This window comes from Alosa alosa, chromosome 2 (assembly GCF_017589495.1).
Source record: "Alosa alosa isolate M-15738 ecotype Scorff River chromosome 2, AALO_Geno_1.1, whole genome shotgun sequence".
Classification (NCBI taxonomy): domain Eukaryota; kingdom Metazoa; phylum Chordata; class Actinopteri; order Clupeiformes; family Clupeidae; genus Alosa; species Alosa alosa.
The window spans coordinates 18049610-18068819 of record NC_063190.1 but is presented as its reverse complement, the minus strand read 5'-3'; positions in this window follow the sequence as shown (position 1 = coordinate 18068819).

Sequence of the window (19210 nt, the reverse complement as noted above, 5' to 3'; positions counted from 1 at the left end):
ATAGTATATTTAGTTTTGTTAGTTTTTCTTATATTCTACTGTCTCTATTGTTCAGTGTTATATGTATATACTTATTTTTACCCTTTCTGCTGTAAGTGCATGTTGTGTGTCTGTATGCTACTGAGACCTTGAATTTCCCCTTGGGGATGAATAAAGTAGCTATCTATCTATCTATCAGTATATCAGCATAGTGAGTGTAGATATCCGTTGAAAGGTGGTGCAAGTGTAACAGTTGAGATGGGAACCTAGGTTATTCAATTAAATGAATGTATTAAGAGGCAAAGGTTATAGAAATATAGTAGTTCTTTTATTTTCTTGTTCTTCTTTCTCTTTGGTATTTTGTAGTTGAATAAGTTATATGTATAGAAATTACCAAGGGCCACAACAGTGTAGAGGCCAGTACAGTGGGATTGATGGTACGAAATAATGGTACGAAACAAACGAAATAAATAAGCATCCACCACTACAACTACCAAGCTGGAATCAAAGTAAATCGACTCCTCTCTCACACCCTAAACACGCAATTCGAACAAACAAAAAGCGCCTCAGTCTCACGGTATAGCCATAGGCAAAACTATCTGACCAGTGTAACGGTACTAAATCATCCATCGTAAGGAATGATTTTTGTAGCACGTGCAACAAATATGTGTAGGTACAGGCCTGCCCTGAATACATCTCAACGTGCGCTCTAAAACATCTGGTTTAAATGTACATTACATTAGGCTGACGCATTTTGGAGATGTAGATCACAGTGCGTTAATAAATCTACATTGCGGCGAGTTGACACAAATTATTCACTTTGACGAATTTATGTAGTTTCAGTTACTTTACTTTGAGCCAATCTCTTCCTTACTTGAATCACCTTTGAAAATAGAGGATTGAAGTAGCCTATATGGGTGTTTGGGAATGAACGTTGACTCAGATGCTTTTTGAGACTTTGAGCAGAAATGTGCCATGTGTTTAGGATGCATCATAAACAGGTTATCTTTCAGGTAGCCTATATATTTTCCATTAGAAAACCATCACGTAGCAGCTAACTCACTTAGCTCCTGTTAGTAGCCTAGGTTATGGTCATAAGCGAATGAGATGACAGTCGAAAGATACAATTAGTGCTGTTATTAATTTGCTTGGTAGCCTACAAATACATCAATAATCAAATCGGCCTCCATCACTCAACCATGCTAACGGTAACATTAACATTATTTTACCTGCTATTGATAGGATTAACGTAGCCTACCTGCAGTAAAAAACAAGCATGTCTGATAAACATTCTCAGATTTATTTTGGCTTCAAGAGGAAATGGGAATTACATGTCATGAAGAAAGCATCCTACCCTTATTAGACGTTCTCTGCGGTAAACTACCGTACAGTCTTGTCCTTGTAGGAAGCGTAGTGTCTTTCCAACCCACTTTAGATCAACTTCCAACAAAATTACGTCTCACTGCAACGATTCGCCATCTAGTGGACAAACAACTATGTGACGCCAATACTGGAAATGCAGCCAAATTATTATTATGATGAATATTTGGTTTTCCTTTATTCCTACTGAATTTGTAATTATGTATCGGCTGTTCTAATTGCAGGTTAATCATACACATAAAATTTGGTGCAGTTCTGAACATCTTAACTGAAGAGAGGGGTGATTAAAGCAGAATGATATTGCATTTTAATTTTTTCGGGGCAAATCACAAATGTGATTAACATACCTTGAGACCAACAAAAAAATTCTTCATCCTCTGTGCCACGGTTTAGGTAGTTATTTAGGAAAAACTGCATTTTTTGGGGTTTCGGGGGGCCCAGCGCGGAGGGGGAGTGGCCCCCGGGGACCAAACAAAATTTTTCCATAAAAGTCTAGTGGGGCTACATACCCACCAAATTTCATGTGCCCTGGTGGTTCGGTGTCCCGGGTATCGTTGACCAAAAATTCAGGAAGTAGATGACGGAAAAAACTTTGACAATCCCTATTCACCCCTTGCAGACACGTGACTTAAGTCGCTGGACGGCAAAAAGATGGGAGACGGACGGCAAATTACATTATGTCATAAAGATTATGATGAACTGAACACCACCCTTTCAAGAGAGTTCCATTATCAGCATCATAGTTGGCCCCACAAGACTTCCTTTTTAACATTCCATATGTTATCTTAATGCAGAGGAAGTAGATTGGGGCCCAAAATAGAACGTTCAAGCATTGTTTTTGTTTACCTTGTTGAAAGGGTCCATAACATCTTTGTAGTTCAATGTTATTAAAACTGGTGGTAACAGCAAGGGGAGATAACGTTATGTTAGGCTACTGTAATTAACATTATGGTAAATGAACACCCATAAGTATTTCTGGACTAAAATATTGCAAAGCGATTTGGTTACTTTATTTGTCTTGCTTTTATCAGTTGTAACATAGTCAAAACGTTAAGAATGTCATATCAGAACATGAAATAATAACTAGGTGCCACACTTAGAAGCTAGCTATTCTAGCTAACGTTTATTGTAGCTCATAGTGCTAGGGCTAATGTAACTCGTCAGTTTGTATGTTGCCCAGCGAATAAACTTACTTCTTACATGTCTTAAGTTAAAGAATTGAAAGAAATAGGACATTTAAAAAAAACTTGAACGGTATTATCTGTTTACATTCAGATCTTGCCAAAGACTTTGCCTAAGTGCTATCTGCCGTCCTGTTCAGAGTCTATGGTTGCTATAGCAAACGCTGCTGTGCTTCATACACTGAGGGAGATAAGCATGCAATTGTGGTTGAAATACTCCCGAAACACAAAGAAAACAAACCAAAATATATCTATGCAAGAACATGGGATGTTGTTGTATTCCAAACAATAAGCCAACAGTCGTGGAAGGGCATTACTACGGTTAAATCTCACTATAATCTCCTAGCTGTGCGATATGTCCCATTACAACCCATTGATTTGATTCGTGTTCTTGCCGTCCACTAGGCTATTTTGCTGTGGCGCGAACAAAACGTGACATCACTTGCAAGGGGTGAATATGACCGCTTCGCTAAAGCAATAGGGAGGAGACGTCATCAGCTGGAAAGCCATATAAAGGTACCTTTATATGGCTCTGGTCTGGCCTACACAAGATACAATGACCTCTCACTGCTCACAGCAAATGTACATCCCTTTACATCCTGAAAACCCACAATACCAGCTAATAGGCTAACTGAAATAAAACCAATCTGCCAATCTCTAGGTATGGTGAAGGGTATGTGATGATGTGGGGCTATTTTTATTAGCTCTTTTAGAGAGCCATGGACCTGATTTCATTTAGAATCTGACAAAAGACTAGCCTAGAAATCTAGACGCACCCTAGCGGCAGCAAATTACATTTGCTTCCAGGGCTAGTCTAGCAACTCTCCATTGGCTTGTGAGCTCGAAAAATTAAACTTCTATCAGGCCAATCAAATCATGTATAGAGTCGTTAGGCGGGCTTAACATAATGATTGATGGCAGAGTTGCAACGGTTTGGCTTGAATTCCCTGCTACTTGAAAACAAAGAAGATGGATGTTGCTGTTGGCCAGTGTGACACGAGTTAAGCTTGTTTTAAGATGGCAAAAGTTTGAACTAGCCAACTAGCTCCGCTGGTGGGAAAACGCATGGGACTCAGCGTTGTCCTATTGCGTGCAGAGGGAATTTGAAAGACAACCGATTATCCCGCCCCTCGGACTGAGCACTGCGAATGGTGAGTGCCCAGACCCTACATTTTAATGTGGGTCTGGCTCGTCAGGCTAACAAAAGACTCCATTCTGTATGTATTCTAGTATGATATGGAGACACATGTATAAAAATTCATATCTAGCTTTGTTGGGTGACAAACTTAAACGGGAGGCGAGTGTGATTCACTAATATTAGACTTGCATGGATGTTACAAGGACACTGCCATGTCATGTAAAGCCCTCCTTACACTGACAGACTTTGCAAAGATTTGGAAAAGATTTTTGAAAGACTACAGTCTCAGACCCTCTGACATCTAAAGACAAGTGATAGAGTTGTTGAGTCATAGACTATGATTTTGCAACAACTAGGGATCATGCAGGCTTACTATAAAACTGCTATTAGATTCCTTTAAATTATTTCCATCGTGCACAACATATCAACAGGAACTCATATGATAGCCTACATATCAGTCATGCAGCATTGTTTCATACATATACAGATATAGAGTTCTGCGTGGAATACTAATAATTTATAATAAATGAAATAACAAATAATCATATAGGCTACAGCTGTCGCCTACTGTGCCCCTTCCTGTTTGGTGTTTTATATTGTTCACGTCACTATTTGCATGAGCCACGACTAAAAAGACTTCTGATAATATCAAACATGTTTGATATTGTTGTAACGGCAAAACTAGAAAATGACTGACTCCGACTGACTTAAAATTGACTTGAGATTGGCACCTTGCACTAAACAATCCAGTTGACAGGAGCGCGTTGCGATTCCAGTACAAATCCCATGATTTCTGTCCGACTTTGGAAATTTAGTCGCCGACTGTGAAAACAGACCAAAATCGTACAATGTAAGGCCGCCATAAGAAACATGGTACTGCAAAAAAAAAAGGGGTTACATCAACTTTATTAATGTATGGTGAATAAATGTTACACTACTCTATAGTGGCAAAATATTGGGCAATTTGTCTGTAACCCGCCAGCGGGCCGCCAGAGAACCGATGAGCAAAATGCCAGCCTCTTGCTGTTCGAGTTGAAAGCCATTGTTCTGTGTATCAGTGTTGCGTTAATCCCACACATGTTGTTTGAACGTCCTTTTCAACTCGTATCATTATAAAATCCCATAAAACCAGAAAAAAATCACGGCTTCCAATGCATTTCTATGGAGTCGTAAGGTGAAGTTGATGGAGCATGTCAACCTGTGTGAAGCTACTGGACTGCCATTGGCTCATCTGCATTCGATGGGCAGGGTTTTGCAATCGGTCAATTAGGCTTATAAGTGTGAAATCCCAAGTAGTTTATGACCTATTTGTGCATGAGTTATTTTCCTTGTTCGTGGATTGCATTACAAGTAACACAGGGTGATAATGTGGTGTCAGTAGGCCACGCGGTGTGGCGTCGCGGGTACGCTGGCGACTACGCTGTTTCGTCTGGCATCTGTCTTGTGTGTGGAGCACTTTCGGTTGCACTCTGTGTATACAAAAACGCGCTATATAAATAGAATTTGCATTCCCTTATCTTATACTGTAGTAACATAGAAAGTACTTGTACCTAAATTAGGGATGCACGATATATCGGCAGCCAATAACTGAAAAAATGAAAATATTCTCGGTCCGATAACAGAATTTCGGCCGATAATTTGCGTCGATATTTTTTAAAGCTCTAATTTCCTGACTGGGCATACCAGGGTTTCCGTTGTCTGGTAATTACTGGACATTGGCTGGGGAAAAAATGAAATGTCCGACAAAATTAAATCTCTCCGGTCAAATTGTCCGCTAATAATCCCGTCCCCCTAACGCAATCTGAATTTGAGAATAAGCCTTTGTGTAGGCCTATAATAAAGCAAGAATACGTCCTCTGGCTATGCTTTTAAATGAACAGGCTCTACCGTTTGAAAGTTATTAAACACGCATAGCATATGCTGCATTTCAAATAGGAAGCGCACGCTTAAAACGTCCGTGTTAAACAACGAACAAATGAGTGAGACGGTTCAAACATGGCCAGACCCTAGAGGTGGGTCGGTCGCGAACGAACTAGTTTGTTCGAACGGGTCTTTAAAATGAACGACCTGAACTGGTTTGCTTTTCCAGTTCTTGTTCGTAGTGCTGAATCACACTGACCTAGTGCTGCTGCGAATGCCTATGGCCCAGCTTCCAATCGTATGCCGTTGTCTGTATTGTTTCTAAAACGTTCTCATTGAATTAGCCAATGAGGGGCCTGAAAGCATAGCAACCATTTCCATGAAAAAACCCCAAATGGGCTAGTAGGAGAGCATACGATAAAAAATAACGATAATGGTTTACATTAACAATACCATTTTGCATTTCAATATTGGCATTTACATTTAAATATCTGTCTAATGGTAAATGCATGCTGTTTTTGTATTTTCTGTGTCATGCCAGGTTAATAAATGTCTCTTCAATCTGTCTCGTTCGTTCGTTCTCACGCCAAGACCCCACCTGTTTCACTTCGGTCTGTCGTTCTCGTTAAGTCAATCACTCGTTCTTGGCTAGAAGCAGAGTGATTATGGCTCTGTAGCCTAGGAAAAATGGGGGGACTTGAAACCTTTTCATCAATATAATCATTTTTATCATATTATTTTATCATTATAATCATCATAATTCATTTAAAAAAAAAAGAAATTAGCTGATCTAGCCGTAGTCTACTCTATTTACCTTCAATATGTCAATTTAATGTCAAGGTGAATGAACACATTAGCTACTGCTGTACACATAATAATGAAGTTGCAGCTATATATTTGCCACTACAATTGCAGTGTTGTGTTGACCGTTTGCACAAACGAGGAGCTGAGAACCTGCATTCCATGATTCACCGCTGAACTACGTTGTACCGGAAATGCAACTGAACGAACAAACAAATCATCTTGGCGAACTGAACGACGCGAACTGTGTCATGAGAACAAACAATAAAATCCACCTCTAGGCGAGGCTACTGCTATTTTGTTGACTGCTGAACCATGAGGAATATTATGAGTTTTTACATCACATTACATTTGGCTGACGCTTTTTTAACCAAAGCGACTAACATGGTAAACAGTAAGTTTTAGAACAATTCTCACAATTTTAGGACAGTTTAAAAAAAGTAAGAATAAGTGCGTCGGTGAGTGCTCTTTTTAACAGTTACTTGTCAGTTTAAAACGGCTGGTGAGTGCTAGGATCAGTAAGACTTGTTGTAAGTGTTGCTATGAGAGTAGATGTTCTCTAAAGAGCTGGGTCTTCAGGAGTTTTTTGAAAGTGGAAAAGGATGTCCCTGCCCTTGTAGCAACTGGCAGTGTGTTCCACCAACGAACAACAGATGAGAAAAGTTTGGATTGGCTTGGCGTGCGGTGGTAGAGCTAGGCGTCGTTCGATCAGAGGAGCGCAGCGGTCTGAGGTAGTGTAAGTCTGTATGAGGGCATTCAAGTAGGTGGGAGCAGAGCCGGAGACTACTTTGTAGGCAAGCGTTAGAGACTTGAATTTGATGCGGGCCGCCATAGGTAGCCAGTGTAGCTGGATGAGGAGCGGGGTAACATGTGCCCTTTTGGGTTGGTTGTAGACCAGGCGCCGCCGTGTTCTGGATCATCTGAAGTGGTTTCACTGCGCAGGCTGGGAGACCTGTCAGGAGGGCATTGCAGTAGTCGAAGCCGTGAGATGACTATTGCCTGAACCAGAAGTTGGGTAGCATCTTGAGTCAAGTAAGTCCTGATTTTCCATTATGTTGTAGAGTGCAAACGGCATGACCGGGCGACTGAGGCAACATGATCTGAGAAGTTTAGTTGGTTGTCAGAACAACTCCTAGATTTCTTGCAGTCCTGGTCGGGTGAAACAGACAGGGAGTCAAATTTGATGTTGATGTCGTGGTGTATGGTAGGTTTAGCTGGGATGACCAGCAGTTCAGTCTTTGAGAGGTTCAGCTGGAGGTGGTGTGCCTTCATCCATGTAGCTATGTCTGAAAGGCAATCCGAGATCCGTGCTGAAACCAGGGGGTCGTCAGGTGGAAAGGACAGATAGAGCTGTGTGTCGTCTGCATAGCAGTGGTATGAGAAGCCGTCTTGAACAGATAATCTGTCCCAAGGAGGTGGTGTAGATAGCAAAGAGGAGGGGGCCCAGCACTGAGCCCTGGGGACCCCCTGTGGTGAGATGGTGAGGTGTGGATAGCTGACCAAGCCATTATATCGCTAAACGAAAGGCCCTGTGAGGTAGGATTCAAACCAGGAGAGAGCAGAACCGAGATTCCCATGTCAGCGAGTATAGAGAGAAGGATACGGTGATTAACCGCGGTCAAAGGCAGCCGATAAGTCAAGCAGAATGAGTGCTGATGACCGGCGGTCGCCTCTGGCTTCTTTTAAGGCTTCTGTTACAGACAGCAGAGCCGTTTCGGTAGAGTGGCCGCTTTTGAACCCAGACTGATTTGGATCCAGAAGGTTGTTCTGTGAAAGGAAGTCAGAGACCTGTTTGGAGACTGCTCGTTCAATGCCTTTGGATAGGAAAGGCAGTAGTGAGACAGGGCGGTAGTTGAGCAGGGTTGAGAGAAGCTTTCTTAAATAACGGTGTTACCCGGGCCATTTTGAACGCTGTTGGAAATGTGCCGGAGGTTAGCGAGGCATTGATCACATGTGTGATAGCTGGGAGCGATGGTCGGGCTGATGGACTGAAGTAGGCTCAGAGGTATAGGGTCCAGCGAGCATGTGGTAGGACGGCTGCATGTCAGGAGTCTGGACACTTCACTCTCGAGAGAGGCGTGAATGCTGAAAAAAGATGTTCCAGCAGTCCCTAGAGGTTGTAGGAGTGCGGTATCTGAGTCAGATCGTTGGAGTGGGCATGTAGAGAATTGACTGCTGATTGCCGCCACTTTGTTTGTAAAAAATGAGGCGAGGGTATCTGCAGTAAGGCTGGATGGAGGAGGAGGTCAGGAGTGTCTGGTAGTTTTTGAGGTCGTCAGCTAGTTTGGATTTGTGCCATTTCTCTCCGCGGCTCTGAGTTTGGTGCGCTGCGATCGGAGGGTATCATTTAGCCATGGATGAGAATGTTTGGATCGAGCTGGCCTTGTGGTAAGAGGACACAGCCTCGTCTAGACACAAGGTCAGTGTGGAGCAGAGCGAGTCAGTGGCTTCATTAACCTCCAGAGAGGAGAAGGTGTTGAGTGGAGGTAGACCGGAGGCAACCACAGAGGAGAAGCGTTGGAGACAGGTTCCGGATGTTGCGGGCGGAACGTGACCATCGGCTGAGGAGCCGGAGGCTGTTCTGACAGGCTGACGTTGAACTGGATGAAGAAGTGGTCAGAAAGATAAAGAGGCGCCACCATGAGGGTGTCTGTGCTGCAGTTCAGTGAAGATCAAGTCAAGCTCTTTGCCAGCTTTGTGAGTCGGGTGGGCTTTGAACCAGTTTGAGGTCAAAGGAGTGGACCAGGGCCAAAAAGTCCGCTGAGCCTGGGGCATCTAAGTGGATGTTCATATCACCGGAGAACAAGAAGCGGACAGTCATGCTCAGGGATGGAGGATAGCAGAGTGTCAAGTTCGGTCAATAAAAGTCGCCTAGTTGGCCTGGAGGGCGGTAGATGACCAGCACGTAGAGTTTTGCTGGGGCGATCACTGTGATGGCATGGAATTGAATGAGACATATTTGTTTGAAGGCAGTAGCGGGGTGAATTTCCATTTGTTGGAGATCAGCAGGCCGTCCGCCTCCTCGCCCAGATAGGCGAGGGGTGTGGGATAGTGTAAGGTTAGTGGAGAGTGCAGCTGGGGTGGCAGTGTTCTCTGGTTTGATCCAAGTCTCAGTGAGAGCAAGGAGTTCCAATGAAAGGTGGTTGGCATAGCCAGCTATGAAGTCGGTTTTGTTGACTGGGCGGATTGACAGTTCCACAAGCCCATGGAGAAGGAGGTTTCTGTCGGTGAGGACCGTTTAAGTTCCTGGAGGTGAAGGAGATTTCTGCCCCTTTGACATTTCTGCCCTTTTGGCATGATGCCGTTTCTGCAATGGCCGGTGATAACAGATATGGTGGAACGCACATTTTGCCTTTTGTCGGTGCCTGTGCTCGGTGACCTTGCACAGGTAAAATTGCTCGCCTTGACCGTGTCCGCCTTTAAACGCCGCTGGCTGGCTGCCACTATTTTTATTCTGCTAGGAATTGCATGCAGCTGTCCTCCTGTCCCACTAATGATGCATCAGCAGCTGAGCAAGACAGCTTAGATTGTTCAAAAGGGTTTAATTCTGTCAACTGAAAGCCACACCTAATCTAAACTCACATTTACAAGTAGCCTCCTCCCTCATGCAAAGCTAACAATTGAGAGGATTTCCAGTAGTAGCCTATGTGTTCCCTCTCCCAACTCACTGAGTTGTTGTCTGATTACCTGAGAGGTGCTCCGATATTATAAGGAGCTAGTCACGCCTGATCCCGCCCTCTGACGCGTTCGACAGCTTAGATTGTTCAAAAGGGTGTTAATTACTGTCAACTGAAAGTCCGGCCGCCACACCGACCCAAACTCACAGTTTCAAGTAGCCTCCTCCCTCAGCTGTTCCCAAACGCCCAGAGTCCAATTCTAACAATTGGAGAGGATTTGGCCAGTAGTAGCCTATGTGTTCTTGCTTTATCTCTCCCAACTCACTGCAGTTGTTGTCTGATTACCTGAGTTTTGTCCATCATTGGTGGTAGGAAAAATACTGCAATTAAATTATGCTTATTAAATGCTGTCCCCAAATCACTTATCACATTTTATTTTTCAAGAGCAATATTATTATGACCGCCGCGCAGCGAAGCGGTCCGTCAATGATTCCCGGGACACTGAAAGACCGGGGTACACGAAACTTGGTGGGCATGTAACCCCACATGGAACCATCGTTTTTCGTTTTGATCTGTAGCCCCACCGCTGGACTGGACCCCCCGAAAGGAGGATAGGGCAGACACAGTTTTCTGTGAATATCTCGAAAACCGTAGGGTTTAGGAGGACCTTTTTTTTTTGTTTGTTGATCTCAAGGGGCCATGTCAACCCATTCCATAACCACTCCTTTCATGTATAGCGCCACCTAGTTAAACACAAAAAAGTAAAAATGAGGTGTTGTAATTGAAGGTATCTGTGACCTAACATAGTCAAAACTGCACGAAATTGGAAGTGTAGGATCATTATGACACCCTCTGTATGCACGCCAAGTTTTGTGGAATTCCGTTCATGGGGGGCCACACAATAAATTAATTTATGTTACTATACACCAACTGGCCTGTAGGTGGCTGGAGACAGTTTTTTGTGAATATCTCGAGGGTAGGGCAGACACAGTTCTCTGTGAATATCTTGAGAACTGTAGGGCCTAGGATGACCATTTTTTTCCGTATGTTTGCCTCCCGGGGTCATGTTAACCCATTTCATGTGCACACATGTGCACAAACAGATACACACACACACACACACACACATAGATTCACAGTAATCATACGTATGACACATACTCACACAGTAGACATATGTACGCTTGCATGCACAGGCACATACGCAGGCACGCACACACACACACACACACAAACAATCAAGAATTTCTCAGAATTATGAACAGGCAAGATGGAGGTGGGGTTGTATAAAATGAATTTTACATGTGAAATCTATGAACTAATCATGTTTTGGTACTTGTTGTCTAGCAGATACCAGTGAGAATTGAGTGTGGATAATGCAATTTAGTGAGACAGTTAGAATCATATAGGCCTTTCAGCGTGATTTCTTTTTGTGGAAAAAATGCGCTGGACTGGGCGGCGGTCATATTTTGTACCGCTCTGCGGTACATCTAGTTGGTTATTGTATCGGTATCGGCCACAACAAACCACTTAATATCGGTTATCGTTATCGGCCCTAAAATTCCATGTCAGTGCATCTCTAACCTAAATAAAACAAGAAGCTAGTTGTTTTTATTTCATTTAGCTGTTTTTTTATATCTTTTAACTGGATCATTGGCTTCCATGTTATCAGGTACTGACAGGAGGCGTGGCAAGAACGCTGATCCATTGCCTCCCAAAAATGTTTGAACAGAACTGTGAAGAAATCCTCAAGGATGAACAAAGGGGAACTTATTGTTAGAACTATTTACACTATAAATAAATAAAAAAGTTACACTATTTACAATTTACAAGTTCTGCTCAATATGTGGGAGCAAATGAGCGTTATAATATGGCTCCAAAATCCCCAAATTAGGCAGCCAGGAGTCGTCACAGATTGGCAATATCATGCACTACTTACAGTGGGCAGTGCTTCGACTTGGCCAGCTTCACTCGCGGTCCGCGCGTGGGATCACGCGGTATCACGCGACTTTAATTTGTATTTTTCCAGTGAGACGCTGCAACAACCCAAACAACCGTAGATGGCTCAAGTGAGCAGGGTGTCTCAGAAAAGAAATGGAGCCTGGAAAACCCTACACAGACTTCACTACAGACTTTAGCAGACTGGTTTAGAAATAATGTAATAGCCAGAAATATGCCTGCCCTGCCCTAATAAAGAAATATTTGGTTAACATGCAGTGAATCCCGTTTGCAGTCAGAGAGACACAGGACAAATTAAACATTCTGGTTTTCTCGAAAATGCAACGATGATAGACAGACATCATTTGGACAAAATATAGAGTATTAACCTCCGCTGCTCAGCCAAATGCCTTCCTGTTACGGCCCTGTTATCATGGAGTTACAGGCTTATAAACGATTTTTGATGGTCACAAGTTTACTTAATAGGACTGTTCGTTATTTATTTAAGGGGCTACCGGAGGAGTTTTGGGAGCATTAGTCCAAAAAGACGTGTCCCTCGCCAGCAATACATTTTTCTATGAAGTGATTATAAAAATCACTGTCAACTTTTTCCGGCCTGTTTGCATAATTTCACAAATAATCATATGTGATTAATAGTATGACAAATAATCCCTGTGCACGGGACCGAAACAATGCATGCAACGATTTTAACTTTCCCCGCTTGTCTTGCCCGTTTTAATGTTTTCCCATAGAATATCCCATATTTTAAACTCTCATAACAGCACATCGGGCCTGTCTCTGTGTTGCCCTATTTGCTACCCCTTGCCCTTTTCATCCTTGTGAAATAACTTGTGTGAGTTAATGTATTTGTTCAACGATTATCGAGGAGAATTACGATAGGCTTGCATGTTCGGCCTTATGAACATGAACTCAGCTGCAAGAGAAATAATTTCCCTCTTTGTATGTTCACAAAGGACAGATGAATGTTGCTAGTGACAAAATATTAACTTTCAGTGTTTTACGATGTCTTTGTCATGGGGAAGTGTTTTTCCCCATGCATTTATTCTAGGTTACTGTCAGTGACTGCCGCGGAGAGAAGCGGGTTCTGTGTTTCATTCTTGTCAGTGACTGATGCAGAGAAGCGGGATCTGTGTTGTGTTGTGTTGCATTGCGTTAATTTATTTTCATTGGGCATACCGCGCCGTGCCGTCCACAGCTCTTCAGTTCTGACAAAGCCAAAATTACTCCTTTGAAACAATGAGTGCAGGAAGCGCGTTTGTATGGTTATATTGTTTGACTGGGGGTGTCCTAAGCAGCTTTCAGCCATAAGGCTACTTTGAGAACATTTCAATTCACCCCGACACTAATATTCAAAATGTTGAAAACTATTTCGCATAGCCTATAAAGCAGTTTAATTAAATGGAATGTTAGTTGTAAACAAACGAGCTACTTGGTGAGGCTTGGCCTCACAGATGCGCCGTGCCTTAGATGGCAGGAAAAATCTTCAACGATAGGCCTATTAACTAACCACCCGATTCACGTTGGCTGGGGAAGGGGGCCATCAGACACCAGCCCAGTTAATCCGCCCTTCCCCAAAAAAAATCACACCTTCCCACCTCTGACAGCTTAAAAGAAGTCAAGAGGACTCCTTACTCACAGACCTATTCACAAACCCGCGGTTTTGAAATCCTATGCAGCTACAGGAGCTTCCAATCGAGGAAGCAATTTTGCATTGTAGGCATAACTAACATGCAATAACGCCAACAACAACCAAAACTAGGCTAATCATTGTCAACATGTAAATTAAATGTAACATTATTGTGAATCAAATTAAAATGTTCTCTTTTGCAAACGTAGGCATAGTAACAGAATAATTTAATAATGTTACAAGATACTACATCAATCCAGATGTTTCATTGGGCTACTAGGCTATTTGTTTTGCCTTGATTCATTTAGGCTAGGCCTTTTTTTTATTCAGGGCCATATTCACAAAGAATTGCTAAAAGTAAGAAATTAGCTAAAAGTAGCTCCTAACTGGCTAATTTAGGAGCAACTCCTAAAAATAATGGGCGGTCACTCCTAACTTTAGGACTCCTAATTTTTTCACAAAAGTAATTCACTTAAGCATTTTAGACCTAAAAAGTAGCACCTAAGTCTGGGACAGCTTAAGTCGAGAGGACTCCTAACTCACTAAGACCTATTCATAAACAGCTTTTTTTGTGGCATTTTACGCTATGATGTTTTGAAATAGCCTATGCTAACAGGAGCTTCCAATCGCGAGGGAACAATTTTGCATTCATAAAAGGGATGCAATAACGCCACCAACAACAACCAAAACTACTCATTGTTAACATGTAAAATGAAATGTAACGTTTCATTGTGAATCAAATTAAAATGTTCTCCTCTTTGCAAACGTAGCCTAGGGATATGGTGACAGATTAATTTAATAATGTTGCAAAGGTAGGCTACTGCATCAATCCATAGGCCTATGTTTCATTAGGCTACTAAGCTATTTGTTTAGCCTTACTCTTTTATTCATTTAGGCTAGGCCTTTTTATTCAGTTATTAATCATCTTCCGTCCTTCACACTACTTGTGTAGCGACGCATTCTCCCGACCTGTCACCTGTCAGTCATCATCGGAAGAGAGGTGTTTGGAATTCCCGCTACAATCGCCAGCCAATCAAGGTGGTCACTTCAGTCAAGCTCGTGCATGAGTAATGACGCCATCCATAGCCATCTAAAAACTCACTCCTAGTTTAGGAGTTGTCTGAAAGGCTTTGTGAATAACTTTTAAGAGAAAACTCCAATCTAAAATCTTTTAAGTGCGATTTAGGAGTAGCCTATTCCTAGTAGTAAGATAAAGCCTTTTGTGAATAGCCCACGGCCCCAGTTATTCATCATCTTCCATCCTTGTGTAGCGACGATTCTGAGACCTGTCACTCATCATCGCAAGGGAGGTGTTTGGAATCATGCCAGCGTTATAATCATCAGCCAATCAAGGTGGTCACGCTTGCCCATTTACCCAAATGAATGGTCGAATATTACTGATGATCATTGTTATTTAAGAACATGCAGTGTGCGAGGGTACCAAAAACATCTTGCTCTCGTAAAAGCATCATAACGCACATTCTGGCGGGTCTGTTATTTACTGTAGGCTGCGCAAAACCACATGCCTTTTATTTTTGGGCAAGCCTGCATTCATTCATTCATTCAACCTTTATTCTCGGAGGGTCATTGAGGGAAGCCCTCATTTTCAATGAAGCCGAATTACAGAAGCGAGAAGCAGCCCACAAACAAGACAACATTCGAGGCCTTCTGTTGAAGAATTTTATATAAAGCCTGCGCTGACAGTAATCCTCCTGCCCCTGATAGGCCTACCACAGCTGTGGATAGTGTGGAATGTTCAAGTAATAACACAATCCAATGTGTGTCTCAATTGTCCCCCGCTGACCACCTCACACATTTCTCTAGATTTTGCAACGATCTTACATGACACAATGCCATTAAATATGCCAGTTTTAGGACACAGAATAATGTTTGTAATGATACCAGGTAGGCCAGGTATTGTCGAAGGTGCATGGTGAAGTGAAATTCTTACTTTGGAAAACAAACATTTGCCGATATCATCGCCGATCATCAGAATATTGCAACAGATTCTGTGTTCTGGACTGCAGGTAACTTGTTAAGCCAGTGGTTATCAAACTTTTATTTCATTCCCCACTTTGATCAAGGGGCATGATAGTGGAGATAACGTGTTATCCCGAGGTTTTTGCAAGTAGGCATCTTCGACGGTAGTCTATTAAAAATATAAGTTTTCGATGTCCCAAACGGAGAGCCATACTTTATTGTTTAACGATCTCTATGCTACTCACAAAAATGTAGGCATGGGGACATGATGAAGTAGGTTATCCAACTGTCGTGTGTTAAATTATTGTGATTACGAGCCAGTGGTTTTCAAACATTATGCGTGACTCGGACATCTAACTAAATGCAACAGGCTCATATCGCCCTCGTGATTCGCAAAATGAGGACCAGTGTTTTGTCAAATTGCAAATAGCTATTCGTTTTAAACTTTTTTTATGATAGTAGCCTATACAAAAAGCACTTCATACTATCTTAATCTTGGAATATGGGGAGGGAAGTGGCGCCGCCTGCAGTCAGCCAAATATGAATGTAATTCTGCGGCATAAAGCAGATGTAATTGTTTATCGTACAGAAAAATAAAAATGACATGTCAAGCAGTCAATTGACTACATTGCAGTCAAGAAGTAGGGCAAATTAATTTACTAAACCAAAACGTGGGTCATAGTCGTCTAAGCCTCTATTATGTAGCCTGTTAAAAACGCCGCCAGATAGTATTAAATCGGCAACAACATTGTTTTCTGCAGAAGCCTACCCAAGGCTACAGATTAATTCTGAACAGTTATTTCTCTACTGGCTCAATTATCACACCACTGTTTTGATTTTGCGAAGTTGCGTTAACCCCAACACTGACAATAATGTAGACAGCAAAGTTCGATTTCGATTTTTCGTTGTAGTCAAGCCTTAAGCCATACCCAAGTAGCCTAAATCGAGGTAATGTTTAATTATGCATGATTTATTTTGTTATTGAATTAAGTAGGCTGGGATTACTCTCGCAACAATTATGTAAGGGACGGCAGGCAGAGCGATGTACAGTGGCAGAGCCGACGCGACAGTGGCTGAAAGTGGTAATAAAATCAAGCGCCGTAATGAATGAAGTGGTCATTTGAAAGCGATGCCCACTGTAGGTGTCCAAATGTGGTCTTCCCAGTAATGTGCAGCTGCCCCTGAACTTGGTGACAGTAGCTGTGATTCCTTTTCATGTGGTAGGTGCCACCTTCCTGGTGAAGGTAAAAGGTCTTGTGTTTCACCGCTTCCTCAAAGGTACTGTCCCTCCATCTGTATGGACACTTCACCTCAATGATGCCTGTCTCTCCAACGAGACCATCGGGGGTGGCACCAAGGATCCCAGTCAGACAACCGTAAACTACACCTTCAGGCCGTTGCCCTCCTCAAACGCAGCAATACCCTCTTTTTCATTCACTATGCCCCACTGCACAGCCACAACTCCAGAAAGGTCCTGGTTCCCACAGAGCCTGTTGATGAGGGAAGGGGTGGCATGTTTTGCGGACAGCACTCCCAAAATTGCGGGGCGTCAAGCGACCTTTCCGCAGGGCATGCCAGAGGTGATTATCCACTGTTGCTGTCTGGATGGCCATTATCTGGTCCAAGGACAGCCTTAAGGCAGCAAGGACAGCATCACTGCCCAGGTGTTTGATGGCAGTTATAATGCTGTGACTGCAGAGCTGAAGAAGGGATCCCTGCTGAGTTTCTGGCTCAGGAGTGAGCAGCCAGGAAAACCCCCATGAAATGACCCTGGAATTGATCCAGTGGCTTGTAACTGCATGCAGGGAAAAGTTCCTCCACTGCCTTGACTGTCTGATGGAACACTGTTTTTTTTCCATCTGCACTCCACGTCCGTGGAGCTCAGATTATGAACAGCCCAGATCATCATAGCAGCAGCGTGGCTGCATTTATACTCTCCACGAGAACACTCGCAGGAGGTAGAGGTGACATTGGCCAAGTAACCTGAGTAAGAGAAATAATGAAAAATCACACTCAACCAGCTATCATAAAACCACCAATTACCAACCCTTTCATTCGAAAATTCTAAAACAACAATGTTTTTTAATACTTCAAAAGAACATTTAATAAATGAACCGTACATTTTTTAGTAGGCATAGGTGTGTAGATTTGAACAAATTCTAGTTTGGTTCTTACCGGGGCTTTTACTGCCTGAAATATCCGATTTTGTTTACCACGCTCTGAGTTTAGTGCTGGGCTGGTGGCTGCCTATTTCCAACCTTTCTCACGGGCTGGTGGCACACCAACCTCTCACGGTTAGACCGAGAATTCCCGTTGCAAATCAAAATTCCACTGGAGCTCCAAGTGGATTTTTACACCGCAGCCTTACAACACTGTTTACAGCTCTTTGAGTCACGGTAAAATACATTTTTTAGTACATAACTAATTTTAAATACACTTAAGGTGTGGGTGCTTGCGTTTCTTTAGGAATCCACCATCTTGGTTTGTATAGAAATTAATATTAAAGGACAATTGCGGCACAAAATGAATCTAGCGTGTACCGAGTTCGTTCATGTGTACCGAGTTCGTTCATTGTCTGGGATACGTTTTCATGCTAATCGAACCACTAATAAGTGCTTAAAGGGACACCAGGCAAGCTTGATACTTTTTCTCTACGAAACTCCCCCTCACTCGGTCTGAAGCTCTTTTCCTTTTCTTTGCATCTTCCGCCATTATACACATGTTTGCAACAATCACTAGCGTTTCGTTAGCCTGCCTCTGTGCTGTATGCAGGATGTAAACTTGTAAGTGGGATATTCTTCTTATAGGCAGTAGGGGCGGGCGAGAGTCTTCATTCGCCCTGTAATGAGTCATTTAACCATATACCAACTTACGAAGATGATTAATTAACACGAAAACGTTGCCTGGTGTCCCTTTAACGCTAGTCTTCGGGGCACAGGCAAAGTAAAAAAGAAATCGTTATTTCTATACCACTAACAAGGCTCCAAATAGCACCACACTTCACACAGTAGCATAATGAGGGGCCCTACATGTAAACCAAAGCATTGAGAACTTTGTAAGTGTACAGACAGTTTATTAAAAAGATAGTTTAGAAACAGTACCGTAGAAACCGTACCGTTCACGTATACAAGTAGGCGCCATCTTGGGAAAACAGTCACAGCATTGCTCCAGTCCAACATTATGCAATGTGCACAATACCAACTTTTGTGAATTGTAAATGGCGGATCAGATAGGCCTAAATCACTGATTTGGAGATCTTAGTAATTAAGACTAATGAATAGCTGCCACGTTATATTCAAATTTGACTTACTGTAATGCTAATACATAATACTAGACAGTGTTTTATATAGTCTGTGCTCTGTTTTTAAGTTAGTTGCATATATCCACGTCGTTCTATTAAATGTCATTTCATAATTAAATAGCCTTCCAATAGGTTGAAGCGGAGCTTTGCTACCAACGTTATCGAGTGGTTTCTCGCGCAGATGTGCACACGCATGCATTGAATAAAAGCTCATACCACGACAGTTTAATGACACCAAATTAGCAAGTATTTCCTACTGATTGCAGAAACATTTGTTTTCTTTTTCTGTTGGTCCACCATTCCTTTATTCAATTATCAGATGAAGCCCCGGGAATAATTTCACTCCACAGACCAGCAGTGTCCACGTTGCGGACATAGAGAAATGCT